General features: G+C 45.2%; 1 long non-coding RNA gene across 1 annotated transcript in view; it reads left to right on the forward strand.

Moving 5' to 3' along the window:
* Window positions 1-69: 69 nt before the first annotated feature.
* The window catches only part of LOC125927984 (uncharacterized), a 46,854-nt gene continuing 35,199 nt past the window's right edge, over window positions 70-11,724 (forward strand). The window contains exon 1 of the long non-coding RNA XR_007459517.1: window positions 70-181. This is a non-coding gene — a long non-coding RNA (uncharacterized LOC125927984). The remainder of the gene's footprint in view (window positions 182-11,724) is intronic.

Consider the following 11,724-nt stretch of genomic DNA (forward strand, 5'->3'; position numbering starts at 1 on the left):
GCGCAGCGTAGCGACTCGCCGCTGAGGGACTTCAGGAATGAGGGGGGCGCGGAGGAACTGCCCGGGGGCGGAGGGACACAGTCGGGGGCCGAGCAGGCATTTTGCGGGAGACGGCGGAACTGCCTGGAAAAGGGGGGTGTCCCTCAGCGGTGGATCTGGGAGGCGGGGAGACGTCTCTGAGGTGAAGGAACACTATTGGGGAGGGGGTGCAAAGGTCTTTCTGCGGCGGAAAAGGGAGAGAGACCGGGGACTCCTTTGCCTGGCGGAGGGGTCTGTGGCAGTGGGATCGGACGCGTTTGGGGTTGCTCCGCAGGTACCTTCGCCGGGGGGCTTGGGCGCCAACCGCTCCTGCAGGAGCGTCCGGGCGAACCTGTCCAGGCCCCCAAGAGTGTCGTGGGGGCGCCCTTTCTGTCCACCGCTGCGGGAGCAGCTGGGCAGCCCCCTTCAGGCCCCCAAGCGTGTCGCGGGGGCGCCCCTTTTGTCCCTCGCTATGGGAGCACCCTCTCAAGTCCCCCAAGGGTGTTGCGGGGGCGCCCCGTCTGTCCCCCGCTGCGGGCCCATCTAAACAGCTCCAATCAGGGCCCCAGGGGTGGCGGGGGAACACCTTGTCGTCTGGGGGTCCTACTGTCGCACGCTCTGGGAAAATCTGGTGTGGCTGACCGTGAAGGGGGGGGGAGGGGGGCGGTCCTGGCCCAGAGTCCCCGCTCCTCCTCCCCACCCGCCACTGTGGTGCTAGAAGGAGCTGTTGACGCCTCCCAACTTCTGTGAAACTCGGAGCGTTGCCTGCCTGCCCATCCATCTGTTCCTTTATTGATGAGGTGCCGGGCAGTGTTTTAGGCACTTGGCATACATCAGCGGGCAAAACAAAAATCCCTGTTTAGGGGTCGGTAGCCTATTAGAAAAGAAAGCTTAGTGACTTTTCTTTTTCAGCGGAAATCTAGTTAAAATTCGACCTACGTATCCTAGCAGCCCAGAAGCTGGGAGTAGCGTCCACGTCACAGGGAAGGTCCGAGAGAATCTGTCGGGCAACCAATGTGTGCAAAGGGGTTGTCTTTGCACAGTTTACTTTTCTTTCTTTCTTTCTTTCTTTCTCGTTAGTACTTTTTGAGCATCTATTTTGGGCCACACGTGATGACAGGTGGCGAGTGAAAACAGCCCTCGTCACTGTTGCACTTCCAGCCTGCTGGGAGGGGCAGGCGTTAATCCCGTAATCCACGAGCTAGAGTAGGATTGTGACTGCAACAGGACCAAGAAGAGGAATGTGCTGTGTAGATTAGAGGGATTTGACCTCGCTAGTCAGGCGTCTGGGAAGGTTTCTTTGAAGACGTAGTGATAAGGAGCTCCAAAGACGGAGTGAGAGCTGATGGGGCAATGGCTAGTCCTCACAGCAATCCCATAAAGCAGATACCATTGCCTCCACTTGACAGTTGAGAACATTGAGATCTCCATGAGGTGATCTAACCACCCAAGGTTACTTGAGACTAGTGGCAACCCAGGATATGGATTCAGCTAAGAATACGGTCTTTAATATGCTTGTTGGGCCATTTGGTGCTTTCAGGAGAGACAAGCGTCACAAGCAGCCCAGGGGCGTCGGAGAGCATGGGTCACAAACTCACAAGCCTGCAGAGCTCAGGCAGATGACATAAAAGAGTGAAGTCGGCAGAGTGCAAGACAATAGGGAATGGTGGGGACTGCAGCAAACTGGAAGCCACATTTTCTGCCTAAATGAAACAGCCAGTTGGAATTCACACGCCCGGCAAATACATTTATTTGTCTCCCTTACCAGAAGGTTAGCTCAGTAAAGCTGGATTTTTTTTTTTTTCAATCATGTTCTCTGGGGACTTAGAGCAGTGCCTCACACATAGTAGGCCCTCAACGTTATCTGCCGTCCGTAGTCTCTGAATGGTTCTTACCATGAGTGTGCTTACATTCATTCTCTTATTTTATCCACCAGCCTCTCTATTGGCTGCTTATTTTCTTCTGACATGGCTGCTGCATGAAAAGTCCCTAGTGGCCCCCCCCCCCCAAATAATTTAGGTGAGTCTTCCTTTTGTACCTCTCCACCCTCTTCATATTTTAGCTCCTTTCCATCCTAATGTGCTTGGCGTTATATCTCGGTTCCCTCTACTTATCTAGCCCATTTAACACTTAGACAGTGTTTTTGTTTTTGTTTTGACTTAGAACTTTAGTGTATTGACCTTGGGCCCACCCAGAATTTCAGTGTGTGGACCTTGGGCTCAATCTCACAACCACCTCCTACACTCAGCCTCATTCCCTGCAACCCTAGGCTGCGGCCCCCAGCTGCTTCTTATCAGGGACAGTGCATGAGAGGTTTCATTTCTTAGAAACTGCTCTCCTGAAACCTCTTGCTCCTCAAGAAACGGATCGTCTATAGACGTCTGAACTTCCTATTCCGTCACACCGACTTCCGCAAGACGAATCTCATGTGCATGGGAAAGTTACAGCCTAGCCTTCTCAAAACTCCACTTGGAACAGAGGGTACTGGGGCTTATTGTTCATTATCTCTTACACGTAGGATCCTAAGGTCTTTAGGAGTAATTTTTTCTTTCTTTTTTTTGGTGGCCTCTCAGTAACACACGTGGATATTTTTAATGGAAATTTTCAAACATAAAAAAGTGGAATTAATTCTCATGTTCTCCCCTCCAGTTTTAACAATAAGCCGCTGTCTTTGAATGATCCCCAGAGAAACATTCACACCAGTCTTTCTGATATCACAGCTGTCCTACAAGCTGCCTTTGAGCGACCTTTCACATGCTGTTCCTCTGTCCGTGGTGCTGATCCACCAGCCCTTTGGCCAGCAGCCACACTAGCTGCCATACCTTGCTTTTGGTCAATGGGATTAATGTAGTGTTACCACAAAAGTAAACATTAACTATACATGAAATAGTTCCAAGAAGTGCTATCTATGGCCTATGCTAAGTTAAAAAAAATCCAAGCTAAAGAATATCCTAATAATGCTAGTTACTTCTCATTTCTTTTATGCCCTGAAAATTTAATTCATTTCTTTAAAAATCAAAAAGTGTTCGTGAAGAGGTTGAATATGTCTATTGGTGTGCCTATTTTGGACACAGAATTTTCAACTGTGGTTTATTAACCAAGCCATAACTAGTGGAAATAGTTTTCCTTTTTACAAATTAAAAATCACCTCTCCCACTGGTTCATTAATGATGGGCAGATAGCTGACAGAATAACAACTGTTAAAATGTTCCAGTGCCTTTCACTCCACTGAGAAATACCATAATGAAAAATTCTTAACTATATATTCATATATAGTAGTAGTCAACAATTTTTTTTTCTGTATATATCTCTGTGAGGCACCATGCTGGGCACTAGTGGGATAAGTATAAGGCATAATCCTTTTACTCAAGGTATTAAGAGTAAAATGGGGAAAATTAGTCCTAGGATTGTCACCTGTTAGAATAAATATGGTAGGGGTATGTATAAAGGCCTGTGACACTACAGGCTAATAGCCTCTCTGGCTACCAGGAAAAGCTTCATAGAGGGAATCTGGAAGAATGTTTGGCAGGAGGAGAAAGAAAGGCATTCCAAAGAGAGGTAACATAGACATGAGTGGTATTTTCATGTAATGGTATGAAGCTAAGTGTACCATGAACTTACTATAGGGGAAGGAAGTGGTGGAAGATAAAGTTGTACAGACAGGTTGGAAGGAATTTGGACTTTACGATGAAGGCAATGTAAAGTGTGCCCATTGTTGCAAGAAAGTGAGGGCATCTCTCTGTCTCTAGGAAAAAGAATTCTCTCTCATCTAGACTCCTGGAAATAGTGTGCTAAGAGAATACTCAGCATACAGGGATTTGAGTAAGAGGGTTTCTAAGGCCTATTTTTCTATTCATCTCCCCATCCATTAAACACATATATAGAAGTTAATTCTGTTTCAGGTAAAGTATTGAACACTGAAGACATAGTGGCGAAGGACACACTTGGTTCCTTACATTCTAGCGGAGCTTGGAGAAGGAGACAAAGAATATACAAGTACCTATATAAATAAACAGGATAATTTCCGGTTATTGTAAATACTAGAAGGAAGATAAATAGGGTGATAGAACAGACAGTAACTGGGGCAAGGGTTACTTTAGAAAGTCTGATCAGGGAAAAGATTCTCTGAGGATTGATATTTGAGCTGGAGTGTCAAGGATGAGAAGGAAGCACATAGGTGCAGAATCTATGGAAGAGCTTTCCTGAAAAGGGGACTAGCGAGTGTATAGAAAGGCCCTGAGGTGAGAAATTGTGTGAGGTGTTCTACAAACCAAGGAGACAGCATGTCTGGAGCATAAAGAGCAAGAGGAGAGATGGGTCCAGAGTAAAGATGAAGGCAGGCAGGGGCAAGACCATGTTGAAAGAGCATTGTGGGCCATAGTAAGCAGTATGTCCTTGATTCTAAAAGTTGGCATTTAAGGATTTAAAGCTACTGAGTATCGTGATCAGATGTATACTTTCTCAAAATCACACTGATGTTGAAGAGTGGACCGGAGGCAGGTAAAGTAAAGAATGGTAAGATACGGGCCTACAGATTTAGTTCTGGCAAAAGATTGGTAATGGCTTGGGCTTTGGTGTGACAATAGAGGTGGAGAGAAATGGATGTGTTCTATATATTTTGCATACAGAGCTGTTAGGACTTGTCTTGCTTGGTTGTGGAGCATAAGAGAAAGGGAGGGATCCTCAGTTTTTTATTTCAGCAACTTTGATGGTACTATAGTTTTTGACGTGGGGAGACCTCATGGAGTCCAGTTTGTTGGAGTGGAGTAATGGTGAATATTATTAATACTGTTTTGGATGCCATAATCTTAAGATCTTTATTAGATATGTAAGGTTCAAATGGACAGTGGGTATGCCTCAAGGGAGAGGTCAGAGGTGGAGATAGAAATCTGGAAGTCATCAGCATTTACTTAAAGCCGTCAGATTTGATGAAAACATATAGGGAGAGAACACAAATGTAAAGGGAAGAGAAGGAAGGTCCGTGCTCATTGTTAAGTAGATAGCAAAGGAGGGGAATTGTAAATTGAATTCTGTGCCCCCCGATTCATATATTGAAATCTTAACCCTCAGCACCTCAAAATGTGACCTTATTTGGAATTATGGTCATTGCAGGTAAGTTAAGATGAGGCTATGCTGGAATAGGATACCTAATTCAATATGACTGGTGTCCTTATAAAAAGAGGAAAGTCCATGTGAAGACTGTACTTCACTACCACAAGCCAAAGAAGCTAGGAGAGAGCCTTCTCTAGACCCTTCAGAGGGAGCACAGCCCTGCTGGCAGCTGGATTTCAGGCTTCTGGCCTCCAGAGCTCTGAAATGAGAAGGTTCTGTTAAGCCACTCGGTTTGTGGTGTTTTGTGATGGCAGCCCTAGAAAACGCATAGAAGACTAATTAAAAATGACAAGAAATAAAAGGAAGACCACCACAGTGTGGGGTCATGATGGCCAAGGAAAGCATGTGTTGCAGGAAGAAAGGAGTGGCCATTTTTATTGAGAGATGTTATTGTTTTATTGTTTTTTTTTTTGTTTTATTGTTTTTATTGTTGAGAGATTAAATGAGAGAAGGAGAGAGAAAGGGCCATTGGATTAGATTTTGCAGTATATTTGGGGATTCTTGCTCCTCCCATTTCTTGTGCTTGAGATATTCCATATCTATCTCTTGATGATGATTTTGGTTATATTCAGCTGCTAGAAGGCAGTGGGTATGCCACCAGAAAGAGTGAGCTGGTAGCTTTTCCTCTGGTTAGAATGTTTCCTGTCTCTCCTAGGAGTTGGAAGATGCCCGGCAGGATCCTGTGCCTTCCTTCTTTGCGTCCATAGCCACTGCTTTATTCTTCAGAAAAAGGTGCTGGCTGCCAACTCCCGCATGGCATAAGAGCGTCAGTAGCTGAGTTGACCATCCAGTTGCTCTGAACTCAGTTCTCCATTTACTCTACCATTCACTACCCACTGCTTGCTCTTCTGAGTTTGGACTTCCCCCAGAACCACTCCCCTTCATAGCCGATCCCCTCCTGCACATGTAGGAGTAAGCTCTTCTCCTTCTGTTCAGAAGATCCATTGTGTACCTTTTCTTGATTTTCATCAATATTGAATATTTATTATTTAACAACGTCTTTTCTTGGGTCATTTCCAAGAATTTGGACTAGGAGCAGAAATAGGCACTGGCATACAGTCTGACATCATGTCAGTCCTCTGATATATTCCTTTTGTTGTGGATTAATATTGATTCCATCATCATGCCATGTTTGTGCTCATGAAGCACATATATCTTTTGGCTGCCGGGGTCTAATTAGAGCTCACTGGCAAAGCTCCTTAGACATTTCTTCTGAGCTATGCTCTTTGAATCAATACCACGAGTGGTAGTTCCCAATAAATGTAGCCTTTATTAACTTAACAAATAATTTGTTAATTATTTACTGCGCACATATCACAGTTGGTGATATAGAGAAATATAATGTGTGGTCTCCATTCTCAATGAGTGTACTTGGGAAAAAGAGGCATTCACATGAAGGATGCTAAATAACAATTCATGAACTAAGCAACATGAAGACTTCATTGACCAGGGCTAGAAATCTAGCTTACATTGTATTAAGTAAAAAAAAAAAGTGTATCCCTTGTATTCTAGTGTTTAGAGCAGTGCCAGGTACATAATAGGCCTTCTGTAAATATTTGTTGAATGAATGAATGAAGGGAATTTATTGTCTCACGTAATTGAAATGTCCAGGTGATGTTGAGGTTTAGGTATAGCTGTATCCTATCGTGTCACACGATCCAGATCGTGTCCTTAGGCGTCTGATTCTCTCTCTCTCTCTCTCTCTTTTTTTTTTTTTTTTTTTTGGCTCTTCTTTTTTCTGAATTGGCCTAAGTTTTAGGAAGTTTGTCTCCATCCTATGGTGGTTGCTGGTCTTTTGAAAGAGAGATTCCTCCCTCCCCCTTTCTCAGTAGTTTCAGCAAAAATCCTGGAGCTGAAACTCATAGCATTGATTTGGGTCATGTGCCCAGCCCTGAACCAATCATTGTGACCAGGGGATGGAATACTCGATGCATCAGGCCTAGTCACATGTGCACTCCCGGAGCTGAGCCTTTTGAGCCACATGGACCAAGAATTTGGAAGGGCTTTTTTTCCTCCAAAGAAAAATTGGGTAAGTGTTACTACCAGCAGAAGGAATGAAGGATGCTATCCAGGCAAAACTAATGGATGTTTGTTGTTCTACAGGCCCCAGTATAAGAGATGTCATAAGGCAATAGATAATTCCACATGATTGTATCAGGAAATGAGTATCAGCTCAGAGGCTTTGGAAGGGGTCAAAGCAAACCTCAAGGAGGAGACTGAAATTCATTTATGCTTGAGAAGTGAGCAGGAATTGACTTGATAAGGAAAAGGAATTCTAGAGGTGAGTGGGAATAGAGTGTACATAGTGGCCCAGAGTGACTTGAGTGGGTAACTGGTGAAAGAGAGGGAGGTTGGGAATGCCAGAATGTGAGGGTGACCTGGACAAGATGACCGTGGGCACCATAGCTGCAGCCACGCTTTAGGCAGACCATGCTTGAGCCAGCCTATAGTGCAATCTCTACCCTCATCTCTCATATCTGGGTTCTAACTTGCCTTTGCCTTTGGAGTTCTGGGAACACCTGTTATTGACCCCAGTACCTGCTTGTGATGCTGCTTCCCAGTTGTTAGCAAAGGCTGATGTCCACTTAAGCCCTCCTGTGATCAACCCAGCTCACCCTTGTAAGTGACTGTGCCAAGTCTTTTCAGCCTAGGGCAAGAAAAGTACACTGCAGACCTTTCCTTATTTTCAGAGTAAGCCAATGCAGGCTCATTCCAACACTGCCAAACAGAAGAAAAAACCCTTTGCATCGGAATCAAGTGCAGCGACAGCAAGTAGCAATTTGTGAACAAATCAAAGCTCCTTGGGTGCAAGCTGCACCCCTCTTGGGTACCCCCACTTTGCATCTGTGAATCTGTAGAGAGACTCAACAACGCTTGTCCTGGGGTAGTCACCCAATCAACCATGTACATGTAAACAAAGGGATTCCCTGAAGGAAGGGAGTCCAGCTTGCTGTTTGTATAAAGCCAATATATATGCAGTGTTTATTATGAGCCAGGTTCAGTTTTAAATAGTTTATGGATATTAACTAATTGCCTTCTCAGGCCAATCCTGGGAGGTAGATGCCATTATTTTATCCTTATTTACCAATAAGGAAACTGAGGCTCAGAGAAGTTAAGTAACATGCCCAAGGTGTCCTACCTACAGAGTGTAGGATCCTAGGTTCAAATCCAGGTGATCTGAATCCAGAGTCTGTGCTCTTCACCATCACTCTGTGCTGCCTCGAACTCTGTTCCTTTAGCCCACAGGGACTGGAAAGGCAACTAAGCTCTGTTCATTATAGAAAGGACTTTGATGCTCCTCATAGCCAGTCAGGAAGAGATTTACAGTCCAGAAGCTGCTACCAACATTTCCTTTCTGGACATCAGCAAGCCCCCTTGATCTTGATCTCCATCCCCCCATCCTTTTCCAACAAGAGCCACCAGCCTTCTTGTGCACTTGATTCTCTCATCTGTCCTGATAAGACCCATTTGCCCTGAATTCTCACATGTTTCAGAGCAAAGTACCTAAAAACATCAAACCCTTATGGCTAATATTGATCAACTCTGCTAGGGTAACGGATGCATTATCACACTAAAGGACTCTCTTCAGAGCAGGGGAGAAATTGAGGAGGAGGGCCAGTGGAAATGAAGGGGCAGAGGATCCCATCTTGCCCCAGTAGTGGATAGAGCAGGATAAAAACGCTAAGTGATTAGGTAGACTGATGGGCCCTATACTTTCAAGACCAGCAGTACTGGTGGGGATATTAAGAATTTCTGGTAGGAAATGCCGTAAGCCTGCAGAGAGGCTTGGAAACAGAAAATGGCGAATGGTTACCTCGGCCAGATGTATCTGGGTTTGGGTCTATGAACCGCCCACTTTTCCCTGTTGGCCAAGTACTGAAATGGAGTCAACAGATGTGAGCATGTGTAGGAAGGGCTGACCAACTGCTCTCTCTGAGTTGAGCAAACTTCGCTCTCTCTCATTTCTCAGTACATCTGCTTATATGGAAGATTGAGTACCAATCCTGGAACTCCGATCCTGGCATCAGAACCCCAGTGTTTCCTCTTACAAGCACTGTCAAGTGGGGCTGGCTGTCCTTCAGACTGTCTTGTTTGGGTTTTGAGATGAGATGTCCAGCTGTGTCTTCATATATGTGGCTGGTGCTGTGCATATCTTTGCAGTTTGAGCAGGGTCTATGTGAGTCCGCACTTGACCGCGCCCAAACTGTGATCTGGGAATGGACTAGCGGGCCGTTTTTCAAGTCAGATGCTATCCATGCCAGTTCTCTGCAGTCGCTGGGAAGAGAAGATCTGTGTGTGGAGCTCTTGATTGGTCTACCAGCTTGCCATAAATAGAGTCTGCTCGACAAAGAGGTCTGCACAGAGGAAAGAAGAGGGGAGGGTGTCATAGAGTTCCGAAGTCATTATTTGAGCGTCCAGACCCACTAGCACCTGAATTCAGAGCCCCTAGTCTTAATTTTTTTTAGCCAATACATTTCTTGCTTTGCTTAAGCCACTCGGAATTAAATTTCTGTCGCTAACACCCCAAACGATTCTGACTAATATGCAAAATAAGTAATTTACGAGCTCTCTCGGGTGACTTAGCCATTATCTCCATTTGACAGATGAGGAAATGGCAGTTTGGAGGTTCAGGTAATTTGTACAGATCTTGTGGGTAGTCGGTGGAAGACCTAGGAACTGGTACGAGGCTGATCTTGAAACTAACTTACGAGGATGTTCTTTACCAAAAACCTTGGAAAATGTTTTTGGTTTTGGTTTCTCCGAGGAGCACAAACACCTGTGATTCAAAGTCTCCTTTGGAGATGCCCTGTCGCTGCTTGCTCCGTTCCAGAGTTGACTCAGTGAGTTGTCGGGCTGACTCGAATTGTTGTTTATACGGTCTGTGAACTTGCAGTTTATGGTATTTTGTAATTTTGTTTTCCCTGCCGTTCCGCCAATGCGGCTTTGTGAGCAAACATTGCCTGTGATTTAAATTCACCACAGTAATGAAACGTGCGTGCGTGCACACACACACAGGCACACACGCTTCTTCAGAACAGCCCACAGCTTTCTGATTAATCACATGTGTAAAGTACAGTGTTTACAGGAAATCAGCAGGTGGCAATTAGCATCTTGGAAATTACCGGGGAAGCAACTGGAGCTGCCACTTCGGGAGGGAAACATGGCGGAAATCAGCAATGTGACAAACCCCCTCGGAGCTGGGCGTGGGGGGCTGCCGTGCCCACAACAGCTGGTGGGGGCAGCCTGGTGTGGGTCACAGGCTGCTTGCCAGCCTCTTTCTTTTCCTCCCAACACCGACGAAGCAGTCTTCGGGTTGAGATAGTTGGAGTGAAGCAGTTGCCTGACAGGCAGACCGTCTTAGAATAACCTTTAGAAAACACGCAGTAACAACAACCACAACAACAAAACTACTCAGACCTCTGTCTGGCACAAGCAGACGCTGGCATTACTGGGCTGATTGTTAAAATACGAACTGTGGGGGGTGCCCGGGTGGCTCAGTCAGTGAAGCGCCCGACCCCTGGTTTCAGCTCAGGTCATGAGGCTGAGCCCCATGTCGGGGTCTGTGCTGACCGCTCAGAGCCTGGAGCCTGGTTTGGATTCTGTGTCTCTGTCTCTGTCTGCCCCTCCTCTGCTCATGCTCTGTTTCTCTCTCTCTGTCTCTCAAAAATAAATAAACATAAAAAATATGATGTAAATAGCCATTTGCATTGTTTGGTGAGTTCCTTTTTTACTTAGAAATAGGTCTGTCTATTTGGACGATCTCTCCATGTCTGTAGATACAAGTCTACTTTGTTATTTTAATGATTCCATCTATCATATGAAGAGTTGGGTGCACCATAAGTTACTTAACCGCGCCCCCATACTCGTGGGCATTTTAGAGAGTTTCCACATTTTCACTCATCCAAATAAATCTGTAGACACTTTTGCACATGCGTCTTTGTGCATGGGGGGCAGGAGGTGGGAGGGGGAGAGGTGGGGGGGTGTGGGGTGGGGGGGGTAGTAAGTTTTCTTTAGGTTATACCTACAATTGAAAGCGCTCTGTCACAGGTCATTGCATGTAAAATGATGTTAAATTTTGCCTAATTGCTCTCCATAAAACTGTGTCAATTAGCATTCTTAATGATGAAGGAGACTGCCTGCTTTACATCTCTTTTATTTCCCACAGATTTTTAAAGGAGGCATGTATTTTTGTTTTAGGAGCGTATGGCCCAGGGCTGGGTAACAGGACTTGAAAACAAAGAGTCTCTGTCTTTTAGATTTCCCTAATGACAGGGAGCACCTTTTCATGTGCGTATTGGCCCTTGAAGTTTCTGTTCAAGTATTTCATCCATTAAAAAAGTAGGGCTTTGTGTCTTTTGCATTTCAGTGCATGGTCCATTTCAAGCACATTTTTGTGTATGCAGTGAGGTAGAGGTGGAGGTTCTTTTGTACTTTTTTCCTATATGGATATTCAGTTCTTCCAGCATCATTTGTTTAAAAAAACTTCTGCCCTCTCTTTTGCATTGACTTGGCACCTTTGTTGAAATGAGTGGATTGAATACATGTAAGTCTTCCCGGAAATGAGTGGATTGAATACATGTAAGTCTTCCCGGA

The sequence above is a fragment of the Panthera uncia genome, chromosome E3 (assembly GCF_023721935.1).
Source record: "Panthera uncia isolate 11264 chromosome E3, Puncia_PCG_1.0, whole genome shotgun sequence".
NCBI lineage: Eukaryota > Metazoa > Chordata > Mammalia > Carnivora > Felidae > Panthera > Panthera uncia.